Below are 15,381 nucleotides of genomic sequence, written 5' to 3'. Positions count from 1 at the left end.
CAGTTTTTAAAATCAGGGCATCCACATCTGTCCTTCTGTCTTATCCATAATAGACTTCAGGCTGCAGCAGCTCATCCTCCCTGACAGAGAGCAAAAAGCGAAGGGGAAATGACAGCAAACATTGTGCCCTGGGAGCTGTGCCAGGGTAAGGAGAGGCAGATCCCAGTTAAAGGACGAGGGGAGAGAGTGCACATGTGCGTGAGATCTATACCCCAGTGCAGTGGGAGGGTGTGTCTGAGAGCTACACCCCACTAATGTGCACGGGGAGAAGGGGTGGTCTACACTCCAGGTAAAGTATTTTCTACCATGATTCTCCTCACTATCAATGAGTGAACATCCCAAGTACTTTCCCCAACTCTCATCTGAGCCACAGACACTGGATGTTGGCTTGTGTGCCTTTCTCCATGGGGCTGCAACCAATCAGCTTCCAGTGGCATTTACAAAGCAGCAGTAATGACTGAAGCCTCTTTACCTTTAAGGCATAAGGTGCAGTACACACAGCAAGAGGGTTTGCCTAATTAACTCCGATTGTATATGACATTGTCATGTTGATTTACTAAATATACATGGGAAATCTCTCTATTTCACCAGCTGATTGGTGACATAATCTGGGACTGTAAGGAGCAGGTTTGACACCAATTCCCTCTGGTTATGTTACCTGTCTTTTCCACCTGCAATCGCATCAATGAAGCCCACAAGGAACTTCAATACCTAATTTATTCATTTTGCTTCTGATTTATTGTAAAAAGGGAAGACTGTCAGGGTACACTTGTCTGGAATGACAATCAAACCCGGAATCCTTCAAAAGCTGCAGCCTTCTCAACAAGTATCAGGCTTCACCCATCGCTGTTTACTTCATAGGGATCGCAATTACTGAGCACCTTTTCACTACTGTGTAGACCCATGTAGGCTAGGAGAAGGGTTTTAGCCAATCACAGCCTGGAAAAATCAATTACCCTGCCTTACCATTCACTAAGGATACTGGAAACCATGACTGATGCATGACATCTTTGATCATGTTACTCCTTCTCATATTTGCCCTTGGATCATTATTCACTTTTTATCAAGCCACACTTAGGAGCTTCCTTATGTAAAGGGCACCACAGAGGCCCATGAGACTAGGTGCATGAGTAGGGTTGTAGGAGCAAGTCCAAAGTTAATAAAAATGAAACTAGTGCTGATGGCAGCAAACTCCCGCTCAGGTTAAAGTGGCCCCCTTAGATCTCACTCATTATTCAATTGACACTGAGGCTGAGATTTCCAAAGCTGCTTAAAGGAATTGGACATCCAAAGCAGCTTTAAAAATCTCTCTAAATATTCACCCCTTCAGGATGACTCAGAGCTACTCAACCAAGTTTGCTCTTGGCAGCAACTGGGTTTCTGCACACAGGCACTGCTCCAGAAAGCCAGATGCTCCAATGCACTGGGTGAGTTCACTCTTTAGCGAAGAGGTATGTGTCAATGATACCTTGTCCACAGGCAACACTGAATATTTCTTAAAAACAACAAGCTGGGTTATTCCTCCCAAACCAACCTAGGTTAAATACATGCATTGTAGAGCAGCACTGCAGCTTTCCATTTTCATATAATTTCTGCATGACAACTGTGCAGGTTTGTATCCAGGCAGTATGTGGATCCTGGGTAAAAGCTAGGAGGAATTTTTCAGTAGAGATCTTCTCTTCAGTTGTCCCAAACGCAGAGAGGATAATATGCAGGATGTTACAGGTTTTCCATTGAAAGTCCAGGTAAGAATGGAGAGGCAGGTAGACTGAAAACCTGTCTGGACAGTTGATTTGCTGCATGTTTATTTATTAAAGCTGTGAATGTTGAAACCAATGAACCTCTCAGTCAACTTCTTAGATTTTTTTTTTTTAACTAGTCAAGAGAATTCAAAGCAGCAGAGGAAGGAGATGCTGGCATGATCAATGCAAAAAAATGGCTCTCTGGGTAAATTCAAATTCCTTTTGGGTGCACATTATTCTGGCAACATTTTAATCCTGGAGTACTTCCAAGAGTCCCAGACATTGACGGGCTGTGGATTCTTCCACTCCTAGTGTGAGAGTTCAAATCCAGGCTTGAGCAATCATAGCCAAAGGTTGTCCCATCTCTCAGCTGTATTTCCAGGTCTGCTGGAAATGAGCTGGAGTTGCAGCCTTGGTTCTAGACCCTGAACCTGCAACTGCTAGTGCACCCATGTGCAGCTAATTGCAGGGCCAGAGGCCTAGCAGACAGGTGCCCACATCACATCCCCACAGCTAACATTAAATGAGAATCTTTCCGATGGTCTCTGCAGAGAAGTGAAGGAATGAGTGGGGCTGAACTCTGCCCTATCTCTTCGTCCCTGCTCTTTGTATCAACAAGGGATTTCACTCTTTAGGGCTTCCCTCTGGCACCTTCCACCTGTACAAACATCATTTAATAAAATTGCCCAAACCGGGTGAGTTTATTTAATATCCTGTCCTCCTCCTCCTCCTGAATGGGAGCAACTTTCTCCGAGCTGGTTCACTTTCTCCACAAACTGATGCTTGGAATAGCTCAAGTAACAAACCCAAAACACTTCCCCCTGCACATGGCCTACCCTCATCATGGCCACACTCCTCATCGTAGTGAAAAGAAACCCTCATTTGGCAGAGCAATTAGGAAGAGCAGGGTTAGCCGATCAAAGAGATTTTCAGATATTCTGTGGCAGGCATGCTGCCCAGCTCGGGAGCTGAACAAGCAGGGAATAGGCCAATGTGCAACTCCATTGGATGAGAGCCTAGTTAAGATCTGTCTGTGTCAGCACAAAACCTAATCTGGATTGATGCAAACTGCAGAAAGTATCATTAGAGGCTGTCTGGGGAAGTCAAGGAGCTTCACTGCTCCCTTCTTGTCTCCCTCAGTAATAGAGATATTTCTATTTACAGAAGTGGATTTGATCCTCAGAATTTCCTCTCTAGATCTCAAATATTCACATGTGTCACCCGGTTTCTCCTGGCTAATTAATCACTCACTAAACTTGTCAAATTGGAACCACATTCACTGTGTGCCTGCAACCTGTTATGGGGGCTCTGGGGTGAATTTTTCTCCCTTTGCTTTATTGCTGGCATTTAGGAATCCAGCCTGGAATACAGTGGCACCTCTTACAGGCTGTTGCAGTGCACCCCCCAGGTCCCCATATTGGTAAGGTAAGAATGCACTGCTAAATCTGCAGTGTTGCAGTATTAGAGAGGTTGCAGTATAGAGCTATGAATCATTTGCAAGGCCCGTTTACTAACACAGCTCATGCTGCAGCTACTTTCTTTCTAGTCAGTCCCTTGTCCATGGGATGCGCTGGAATCCCCAGTGTAACCCTGCCCTATTGTGCTTGCCCAGTGTTTAATCTTTTTAAACTGGGAGCACTGTGATTTGATCATAAAAAGAGAATCCCAGAAAACTTGCCATCAAATTGGAAGAGCCAGGAAAGGGGACTTTGACAGAGGAAGGGGAACATTTGGTATTTTCCTCTAAACCAGTGATTGGAGAATTCCCAAAGGTTCAGGAGAAGTACAGATCTTAACCAAAACAATCTGAACCTCCTAGATCTGCAGAACTATGGAGGAGATCTCAGGAGAACAAGATTACTCAAGAGATTACCAAGACTTCCTACTTTTAATTATCATCAGAAGCAAGCAGCACATCAACTCAAAGTGGCACTAGACCTGCAGATATAGCCCCACTGCTACAGTATTCAATACCCCCCCAACACACCTTTCAAGATCCATGGGTCCTATGCATGCTATCACAGCATGTGGTGTACTCATCCAGCGCATCACACGCCCCAAGAGCAGCTATGTGGGTGAAACCAGGGCCGGCTCTAGGCACCAGCATTCCAAGCATGTGCTTGGGGCGGCACTTTTCAAGGGGTGGCATTCCGGCTTTTTTTTTTTCTGCTTCAGCAGCGGCACTCTGGCACACACACACCCTTTTTTTTTTTTTGCTTAGGGTGGCAAAAAACCTGGAGCCAGCCCTGGGTGAAACCAGACAATCACCATGCTCTTGAATGAACCCAAACAGAAAAATGATAAAAGACAAAACACACCATGACACCTGTGGGCAAACACTTTTCACGAAGCGACCACTCCATATCTCACCTCTCCAACCTTGTTCTCCAAGGAAACCTACACAACACCTTCAAAATACGAGCCTGGGCCCCTAAATTCATAACTCTGATGGACTCTAAAAACCAGGGGACTTAAACACTGATTTTGTGGTCCATTACAACAATTTCTGACACTACCCTGCCTACTAACCTTTAATTGCCCATTTCATTTAAAGTGGTCTTCTGCAGAACTTGTGACCCCATTATGGTTAACAATCTGTCCCACCTTGTATTTAGCTTGGACGCCCTGGTTACCTTCTCCAGACCTGCTCAAAAGCTTGTCTCATCCACGAACAGAAGCTGGCTCAATAAAAGATATTCCCTCGCCCACCTCGTCTACTTCTAATAAAGTCAGAAATCTTTCGAGTGCACCTCTTGTTGTGATGCACTGACACTTATGCTACAAGTCAGAACCCAGCAGGGCAGTTGTATGCAAAAATGTTCAGTGGTGGAAAAAGTGAACTCTGCATTCGTCTCTGAGTGAGAGAAGTGGGCTGAGTGCAGTAGGAACCAGGAGCTCCAGTTCAGCATCTACCACTAGCTCCCTCTGGCAAGTCCCCTCCCCTCTCTGCCTGAGCTTTCCCATTGATAAAGGGGACGGTAACACTTACTAACATCAGACTCAGTTTGTCCGAGCCAGATCTCAGCTGCAATGGCGTGAATATAGAGTAACCCTACTGGTATCAGTGGGGTTTCCCAGACTTACAACTGAGGTCATATTGGACTTGTAGAGCATGTAAAGTGCTGCCGTGGGAACTAGTCTCTGAATTATTAATGAATGAAATCTGAGTCCTGCGTGACGGTTCCTGAGGGGGAGGGAGGACAATAATTGTGGTGGTTGCAGTTTGCCCAGGGAGTCCTTTGTGCCACTCGCAGTGCTGAGGAGAAGATTCAAACTCACTTGGGGTGGCTGAGAAATCTTAGTCAATCTCCTTCAAAGCATAGCTGTTGGGATAGACACACGGCTGAATCCCTCCACCAGAATTGGCTTTGCCTGTGTTTGATGCATGGTAGACTTGGACAAAGTTCAATTTTCAGGGTCAGATCCTCAGAATGAGTAAGACAGCGTAAGACCCTTGAGGCCAATGGAGTCACACTGATTTACACCAGATGAGGAGCTGGCCCTTAGGATAGTTGCAGCTGAAAATATTAGTTTGAAAGTGTAAAGTTCGCTGTGAAGTTCCCCTTGAAGTCTTATCTGCTTGTAAGAAAAACTGTACAAATATCTCGCTGGATTCAATTTATAACCATTCAATTTCCAGGCCAGTCACTAAAATAAAAATAATACAGCATTTGAAATAGGTCATCCAAGGGGCACAGAGAGCAAGCTGTGAGAACAGTGGAAAGAAAGCCTTGCCCTGTACAGCTGCAGGGGAAGGACATGGGATTGTCAGTGGAGATTATAACAAGCTCGTTATTTTTATTTTATTTTGTTTATTTGTAGTTTAGCAATGGACTGCAGAGCCTGAGAAGCTACATCAGGGAAAGCTAGAAGTGTGATTCCAGAGAGTCACTTTAATACAAAAAGTTATTAGAAAATATTTTCTTTGTTTAAGGTCTTCCTTGACAAGTCAGAGAGAGAACCCAAGAACCCACCTTGTTTAAACCTGAAAACTGAACTGACATGCCCAGGGTTTAGAGGTTTGAGCCTGCTGGTTAGAGTTTCAATTTAAGGAAAGGAAGAACTGGTCTAGAGAATTAAAATGACCTGAACGTTAGCCCCAACTCAGCCCAAAATCTATGCAGAGTTACAAAGAGTTCTATCAGCTTTTTATCTCCCTCCCCCCCTCCTCTTTTTTTTTCTTTTTAAATTTCTGTTCACCCTTGCTCTGATTTCAGCCAAGACTGGAAGTGAAAATACTAAAATGCTGCATGAAAAACTTCACCTGGTGAAGTGGCAACATTTTCAGCCAGATTTCTAGACCAATGTGTGTACTAAATGCTTTAAGACTACGAGATAAAAGCAAAATATGACTGTTAGTAACTGAACAGAATTCTCTGTGCCTCCTGAGGACCCTGCAGATGAACTATTTGGGGTGTCTAAGGATGGTCTCAGGGAGAACACATACCATCTCTATAGTCTTCCCCGGGATTTCTGTGCTGCTATTAAATAGGAAATTAGCAAAAGGAGGCCCAGAAACCAGAGTTACCTCTTCCTGTTCAAAGCAAACAAAGGCCCCAACTCAGCAAACCATCCCTTTTCAGTAAATCACTTAAGCCTGAGCTTAACTTTAAGCACGTTCCAGACCCATTGACTTGAATTTAAGTGCTGTGCTAACCTGGGGGCCTACAATATTTTATTTTTCTTTGATTTTCAGTTCAGACTAATCTTTGAAAGCTATACAGTGGCACCAGGATCACTGATATACCTTGAAGAAAGTAACTATTATTATTTGTCTATTGCTTCTTCACTCGGGGTGGGTGGTGCAGTAAAACAGTTGGACCTGCTCACCACTCAGGATTCCAGGTTTTAAAATTAATTTGCTATTGTCAGGGATGAGACCAGATTAAATACCCCAGACTGGCATCTGAACAAAAGTCAAGACATATTCCTGGTATTGTATTTAACTCTACATTTAACAATTCGCTTTTCTTTAAAACTAGACCATTGCAATACTTGGGTACTTCTTATCACTCTTCTCTTCTTGCATATCAAACCAAAGCAAGTTACTATGGGATTGCAGCCAAATAATTTATGCTTGTTTAAAGTAAATACTTTAAGCAACCACTGGATTGGTTTTTTGCTGCTTGTTGTGGACTCAGTGACTAGAAAGGAAACAGCTCATTTTCTCCACTTCACTGGTGTGGTCAAATGGATTCAAGTGCAGGGGACCTGCTGATGCCCCAAAGCAGAGTACAAATGGGCAGCAGCCTCCAAATACAATGCATAAACCAGGCAAATCATCCCATGTTAGCCTCAGGTCCTCTACCTTATCCCAGGGGATCAGCAAACGCGAGAATTAACCACGCAGAAAGCCAACTGTTCGCTCGCTCGCTCGCCTAATGAAATGAGGCTGCATTCCTTCAGGGACAGCATGTTCACCAGCACCAGAATCAGCAACATAAAGGGTCAGCAGGAGTGTTTGGCAGATAGAGAGACAGAGAAGTACAGTTATATGGGAACTGGGACTGCTGGGAGCAGGTGTTCTTCACAGTGAAGAAGTCTGAGAACAGGTCCCTGGTTACTTTGTGCATCTGGCCTGGATGGTGCATTCAGGGGAGAGGATGTTTGCACACCTTGAACACACAGAAGTAGGTGGGCTCCAGACTTACATTATGATAGACAATTTCATAGAACTTTGGACACTGAAGATGGTCCCATCCAGTCTAGCCCCCAGGGGCCAGTCCAGGACTGCACCCCACAATATCTTCACCATTTAGAGTAACGCAAACAATTCCCTTTGACTTTCCCAATAGGTCTGTGAGGGACAGGATATACTACATTCCTATTGCACTGACTTTCTGTGCACATTTGAGTGAGTATTATGGGGGAAATGATCAAGGAAAGCAAATTTCAAAGTCACAGGAGTCAGTATCATCACAAACTCAATGAAACGCCAGCCTACTCCCAGGATAGACATGGCAGCTAGATCAACACAGAGATTATTCACTCAGCAATGTCACCACTACTTTGGCCAGTCCAGTGTTGTATGTCCCGAACACTTGGGCTTCCGCCAACTCCCTTGGGAGATGATTCAAGGTCTAACATCATTCTGCTTTCCTGATCTTTAGCCCAAATTCACCTTTTCGTATTTTCACCCAATTAGTCTTACTGTCTGCCTAAATACTGCGCACCCTCTCACACACACTTTTCAAATTCTTGTAAAGACAGCTGTTAAGACATGTCATGGGGGAGTTCATGTAACTGTTGTCACACCTTTTATTAATTACCTGCTAGGTCTGTCTGACCACAACTGCTATGACAGTGACTACAGTGGGCCTGGCTTGCTACTTGCTGACACCAGCCTATGAATGAGGAGTCACTCCTTTGAAGTCAGTGGAGATACACCAGCGTATAACTGGGGAAATTCTGGGCTTGTTTGGATTAAGGTAGGATGTGGATTTAAAGCAGAATACCTATTCCTGATTAACTCCCTGTGCAGAAACTCTTATTCCAGAATAAGAGTGCCTTATTCCACATTAGCTTAATTCACAGCCAAATTGGATTAAGCTAATTCAGAATGAGGTACTCTTATTCTAGAATAAGAGCATCCACTCATGGAATTAATCAGGAATAGTTTATCAGAAATAGCTATTCTGGAATAACTCCCTGTGTGGACAAACCCTAACAGACTATTCATCTTGGAACATGATGGGTAGGGTTTGAGGTCCAAAGAATTGATTGCGTGTTCATGTACGTACATATGTACTGTGACAAAGTTCCTCCTCTGCCTTGCTGGGTCCTGCACTTTCTGGCAGATTTGCTCGCCCCGAACGTTCACGGCAGCCTTCTGCTAGTGGCTCAAACCTGCCATTCACTCAACTAACCTCATCACAGGCCAGCAAGGGGGAAATGGAGAACAATCCCTGCAGTCTCTGTGTCCCACCCAATGGGTCGGGGACAGGACGGATCCCTTTCCAAATTAGTCTTTCCCCTCTGGTGTGTCTCACACACCAGGTCAGCTCCTCCTGTGTCAGATAGGGAGTTGGGAGGAACCCGGGCCCGCGCTCTACACCGGCTTCCAGCCCAGGGCCCTGTGGACTGCAGCTATCTACAATGTCTCCTGTATCAGCTGCAAGACAGCTGCAACTCCCTGGGCTACTTCCCCATGGCCTCCCCCAGCAGCTTCTTTATCCTCACCACAGGACCTTCCTCTCGAAGCCTGATAATGCTTGTACTCCTCAGTCTTCCAGCAGCAGCACCCTCTCACTCCCTGCTCCTTGCACACACACCCCCACTAACTGCTGGGAGGTCCTTTTTAAAGCAGGGGATTAGCCTGCCTGCCATAATTTATTCTAGTAAATTCTTAATTGGCTCCAGGTATCTTAATTAGCCTGCCTGTCTGAACTGGTTCTAGCAGGTTCCTGATTGCTCTAGTGCAGCCCCTGCTCTCCTCACTCCAGGAACACAAAACTGCTCACCCAGTGGCCAGGATATTTGCCCTCGACCAGACTCCTGCACTCCACTGGCCTGGGTCTGTCACCGTACGTACGTGTGCGCGCGCACACTTCCAGTTGTTAGTCACACTGCTGTTAGGTCCCCTCCTCCACGCAATAACCTTTTTACCAGCTCTGCAAAGACTCACACATTCAGCAGGCTGGAAAAAAGAATTCACCCTCTTTGATTTATCGGCAACTTTCACCTCCCACTTCCATCCTGAGCTAGTAACATGAGCAGAGCAAGTGCCTGTTTGGGGAAGATGCATTCTGAATCCTTATTGCCCACATTCCTCCTCACAGGTAGATGCCCTGACATCGGTGCTGTCTTTAGTCAACTTTAGAAAGAATCTGTGCGTTAGGGTGACACACAGAGGCATTTACAGTAAAAGGGGGAGAGGCAGAAGGAGAACAAACATGTTCCAAAAGCCAAGTGCAAAAAGCCTAGAATTAAGCTAGTAGAAACGACAGCTGGAGACCTTGATTCACACTGAGGAGCTGGAGTCCTTGTCCTAATCGTGTTGGGGGAGGCATGTTCTTCAGATGGCTACTGACCACTAGTGTGTTTCCAGATCTACTTGAAAGTCTCAGTACAGTTTCAAAACAACCCTCCCAAAAGAAGTTACTAGAAATGCAGAGCTGCTTCATAGGCAGTTGCAAGCATGGCAGCTCCTATCCACTGGGTATAATTTTGAACAACCCAAACCAGCACCAGAATAAAGCAGATAAAATCTCAGCCCTTTGTTTGAAAGGCTTTTGAAACAGCCAAGCTGATTCCAATTTGCTGGAGACATTAAAACAGCACATGTCACAGTGGTGGGGAAGGGAGAGGCTAAGAGTTGGCTACAAATGTGTCAGATAATGGAGCTGCTGTTACAGGGCCCCGAGAGCCCTGGCTGTTGCCCCATTTGCACAATCCCAGCAGCAAGTTTTTAGGATGCAGACACTCACTCACCAGTGCAGGCCACATCTGGTTCGGTCGGAGGAAATCGTTACTTATTTTAGCAGCTCTGCCACAGTTCAGCTGATTTGCAAAAGGCAAGTCGCCACATCAGCAGCTTCTCTACGAAGCATGAAGAGGCAAACTGACCTCCTGGAGTACGGGGGTGGGAGGATCACCCCTCCACATTGCTTGGATGCAAGCGACAGATCAGATAGCTACAGAACAGAGGAAACATACAGAGGTGCTTCCACACACAGCCAGGACCCTGTGCCCTGCTTCAGGAAGAGCATCAGCAGTGCCAGGCCTGGGCATCACAAGGAGCAGAGCTGAGCCCCTGGTTGGTGTTGAGCTGCCTGAGATACTGTTCTGGGCTTTGCAGGACCTACCATGGGGAGGGTCCCATGCAGCTCCCTCTCTATCATAGTCTGAGTCCCCTAACTCCATGGCATCTCTTCCCCGCCGCTTGCCTGTGACTGGCCCCTCATGCTGTGGAGATCCCTCTCCCTGGTCGGCAGTCACTGGCTTCTGGGAAGCTGGGATGTGCAGCCAAAGAGAATTCAGTCCCTGCTAGAGCCTGTCAGTGCCAGCCACAGAAACATCCCATCCCACGACAGCAGGAAAGGGATGAGATGTGCTTGGAACCCTGAGTCCAAGAGGGGCAATAAGGATCAGAATTTCTCCTTACAGAGCAGGGGAAAAGCTCATATCCAGCCTTTTATCTTGAAGCCTGTTGTGTTGGAGAGGGATGGTGGCCATGTCACAGGGGCTACACAGGACCCCAGCGTCTAGTGGCAAGAGACCCTTCTATTGTAATTTTGGTTAATGATCCAGAGAAACCTGCAGCGCCTGTGACAGAAGGCCCTCCCTCCTCTCCAAGGAGAGGCTGTGTCTGTGAAGACACAATTCCCTCCCAAGTCCTCCCCAGGTGCACATTTGCCCAACAGGCTGCAACTGGCAGGTCCAGACTGGCTGTAAAACTCCTCCTTTGAGACTGATCATTTAATCAGATTTACAACAGAGCTGGAGTCTGGGGCTGCACCAGTTCCCCATGGCAACTAGCCTGGGAACAGGACTAAGCAAATGCACAGCACACAAAGAGAGCTTGTAGTGCCCAAGTGGCGGCGGGGGCTTCTGAGGCAATACAACGGCAGCGAAAGGTGACGGATGCCCAGAGAGCAGTGGAGAACCGTGACAGCACAGGATAATTGAACATTACCATCTCCAGGCCTGGCCTTCTGCCTCTTCTTTAGATGACTGTTGTTGTTCTGCCAAAACAATCTCCTGACCTGCGGTGGCCGATATGGAAACTCAGCATTATTCCCACACCCAGCCCACCTCTTCTTCCTTATATTGACTGGAAGGGTTTAGTTCAGGTGCTGGAGAAGGGTTAATAAATAACATTGCTCCTTCTCCAATTAGATAACTAGCTCCAAGCCTGGAGGTGCTGGTTACACACAACTTTGGTTAGTCAGGAGCCTGGGGACATATAATCACAGAGAAAGGGAAAGAGACAGCACTCAGCTGCTGCCTTCTGAGACCTCGGTCATCTACCCACACAAACTACTAGCCCATTCCCCCTCCCCTCTCCTCCACGAGCTAGTAGATCTGTGATATTGATGGTGGCAGGTCTGGCCATAAGGAGAGTTAGGCAGAGGTGGTTAGAAAATGGTAAGTATTTTCAGTGAACATTTTTGGAGGGAGAAAAAAGGGTACAAATTTTAAGGAAATTTTCCAGTTTTTTGAGGAAAACTGAAACCAACCCACATTAATTTTCAGTTTTCAATGGAAAATAAAAAGAACCTTTGAACAAAACAGAAAGGCCATTATTTGAAAGAACCAGTTCTACAGCTGGACAAGTGTTAAAAACCTGCTTCCATGAATATTCGTATGGAAAGGCATTTGCTGAGGCTGTGTTCACACCTCTTTTGCATTGGCCTTCATTGATTTTTCCAGAATTTGCATTTACTAGCAAGAATGGTAACAAATCAGCAAACCCTAAGCCACCCTGGGAGAATATTTACAGGCTTGTAAAGGCCACTGCTTGTTCAGTCAGGGAAAAGGAACAATATCAAGTGCCCTATTTGTCAAGCCAATCGAGCCTGAACTTTGAATGTAAATACTCCCAATGCACTGCCCGCAAACAACCTATGTACTGAGAACTCTTCATTACTGTATTAATCACTCCAAATATCAAATTAATTAACTGTGATCTGACTGAGAACAGAGAGGCAAAGTTTGTTGAATAACCCATGTGTGCCAAATAATCTCCAAGCTTTAGCCTTAAAGAACATGGTCATCGTGAAACTGGAAATGGGATTTTTAATCTGACTGTGTCCCTTCAAGCACATGTAAAGTAAGTGACAGCTTGGGGCCATTCACCCACATGCCCTCCACAACTCACAGCGGGGCTAGGGAAGATACACCAGGCCTGCCTCCTCCCCTCAGGTTCCAGCGGTAGGACCAGATGAAAAACACCTCCCAGTACAATCCCCCTGTACCCTGCAGACCACAGGGGCTCTGCATTCAGTTAAGGGCAGCAGCTGGGACAGCCCTCACAGGGCATCCATTCAGGCTGCATGAATCAAGGTTACAGAACAGTTCAGCATGAAGGTTTTGACCCTACGCAGAAATGCCGTTGATAAACCCCAGCACGGACGGGTTTATCGTTCTAGAACTGGGATGTTTCAACTATTCTGGCAAGTAAAAAAGATGCCCAGATAAGAAGGGTGCAAAAGTTAATAACTAAAAAGCTTGTCTCCTTAGAATGCAGCAGGACTTAGCTCCTTGCACAGCAAAAGCCTGGCTAGGTTGCAGGGTGGGAGAGGAGGAGCACAGAAAGCAGGAGAGGCAGTGCACAGTGGTGGTGGTGGGAGGCTGGTGAAAGAAAGCCAGGCTCTCAAAACTCAACCCTGAGCTGGTGGGGCCACCTCTAGGAGTCAGAGAGGAGTTCAGCCTCCATCAGCTGTCAGTCTGTCACCTCTGCTGAATCGCCCTCCAAGGGCCAGGGATTATCCACTATCATGGCTGGATCTCGTGGTGTAGGAAACACACCGATCCCACGGAACAGCCTTCCCACGGCAACAGCTTTTGCTCACTGCTGCTCTTCACAGACTCAATTCATTCCTGCCAGAGGAAGCCACCTTTCCTCTTTGTGAAAACGAGGACATTCTGCCTCAGGGCAAAGCTGTGAATTCACCACAGGCAGAAAGCCAGCAACTCTGCTTTGCCACCTGGGGGCAGGAGTCTGAGGCCTGGAAAAAAATAAAACACCACCACCCAAAAACCCTGACTGGGTTGTGATTTTTCTAGATGGGTCACCAAAATAAATAAATAAATAAATAAAATGCCATTCTGATGCGTATAGTGATATTCACAACTTTACACACGTAGCTCCTGTTATAGAAATGTGTTGTTCTGATATCAACCTATTTTTCCTTTCTTGTGGGAACAGATGTATCCAGTCCCAAGAACCTGAGCCTTTCCCCTAGTCCCCTCATCCTGGAAATACGCCATATGCCATAGCCACCAGGGTTATTACAGCGTGCCACAAAAGGGTGTGACATCTTATGTCTGCCTCAGTTGTTCAGACACCATGGGGATGGGCATGAGAGAGATGCATTTCCATTTTTAAACAAGAGGTCAAACCATGTTTCATACAAAATGCTTGGCTAATTACTTTGGTATTTCATTAAAGACTGTGAGGCACTCAGGTGCTACAGTAACGAGAGGTTGTAGACATACCTTAGATGGATGCCGAGGTCTTTGAGATGTTTCTCTTTTCAGTTATTTCTGTAACTTGCTTCAAGCTGCGGATGTAGCTCCCCTCTTTCTCCTTCCTCCAATGCCAGCGCCTTTCCAGAGGGCAGGCTCACTTTATTGATGATAATATTATTGGCCCTTGGTTGTAACACTTTGTGCTGTGTTAAATTACAGTGAAATGCTTCTGCACCATGACTCTCCAAAGCCCGTCTCAACGTATGAGGAAATTTTCCCATCCTCTCAGTGCCCTTTTCTGTTACACAGAGCTAGATGTGAGCCACTCTATGTACTTCAAGTAGAACCCGAACAAAGAGGTATTTGTTTCTGGCTCTGCACATATGCTGCATGTCCTCATAACTTCCACTGCACCCTGCAAAGTGGGCGGGGAACAGCATGAAAGTGGAAATTGTCTAATGTTGCCTTATCAGCCATATGCTTTAAAGACTAGTCTAAAAGAAAATGACATTTCTTTCCTGGAAAAATTCTATTCTCTCCTGGCTTCAAAGACAGCAGGAGCACAGATTTTTAAGGGTGCCGAGAACGCAGCTATTATACCAAAGAAAATCTTGGCACAGACTGATTTGTGACTGCCGTATTTCTTCCACAGCCATGACTGCCAAAGAGGCTCAATGTATTTCTTCTGATTTTCTCTTTGTTGATATTCTCTTTGCTTTCATTCTAGGACTCTAGAGGCAGATCTAGTCTCACCAAGGTTGTTGTTTTCCAGGGATAAGAATAAGATCTATTAAAACCATCCTGCATTTGATTGTATTTTTGCAAGAAAATAGACAAGGTACACACATTTGACTCTCATTAATATCTATCTCATTTGCAGCTACCCCATCTGCTATTTCCGTGTGGAGAAAGGAAAGCTCAGCACAGGGACTCAGACAAAGGCCTCTAGATCCTGCTTTTACTGAAAAGTCCATGTTCCAGCCCCAGGCTTAGTTCTTCTGCCTGTTACACTAATAGTTGCCTAGGAAGCAGCGTGGGTACATTTGTGAAGGTTCCAGTTAGGGTCCCTGTAACTTGACCCCACCCAGGGCCGGCCCACAACATTTTGGCACCTGAGGCGAGGCGCTCAAATGATGCCCCCATTCCCCCTCGCTTGGGCCAAAACTTTGAAAGGTCTCAAATTCTGCCTTCTTCCTGTTCTACTCCTCTCATGGTACTGCTCTGCTACCTACCCCAGTAAAGGAGAACAACTTAAAATGCCTTGTTCAAAAATTTTAAGTCACACTTAACTTTCAAACGCCTGAACAGCAAATGTAACTTTTCTTGTCTGCGTAATAAACACTGGCATTTTTATCTGTTTGAATAATCAAAGTGGTGCTTTCTGTGCCTTCTTGGTTGCAAAGATTTGAACTGCTTCCTGAAGGTCCACAGTCTGGGCCAGCTTATGATGGTTTTGAGATGGTTACAAGGCCAACCAGCCTCTCCTATGTCATTGTGGAGTGTAGAT

General features: G+C 45.8%; 1 protein-coding gene across 5 annotated transcripts in view; it reads right to left on the bottom strand.

Annotated features, from left to right (window-relative positions):
- The window catches only part of NEK6 (NIMA related kinase 6), a 248,128-nt gene that overhangs the window by 143,164 nt on the left and 89,583 nt on the right, over positions 1 to 15,381 (bottom strand). Inside the window, exon 1 of one of the 5 annotated variants that reach the window (XM_039506272.1) lies at positions 13,902 to 14,156. The exons of the other annotated variants lie outside the window; for them this stretch is intronic. The gene's annotated coding sequence lies outside the window, so the exon portion shown is untranslated. Of the gene's footprint in view, positions 1 to 13,901; positions 14,157 to 15,381 lie in introns of those variants that run through there. 5 annotated transcript variants of the gene reach the window in all.

The sequence above is a fragment of the Mauremys reevesii genome, linkage group 19, assembly GCF_016161935.1.
Source record: "Mauremys reevesii isolate NIE-2019 linkage group 19, ASM1616193v1, whole genome shotgun sequence".
Lineage (NCBI taxonomy): Eukaryota > Metazoa > Chordata > Testudines > Geoemydidae > Mauremys > Mauremys reevesii.
Note: the sequence above shows the minus strand (reverse complement) of the source record. Positions and strands in the feature narration are given on the sequence as shown.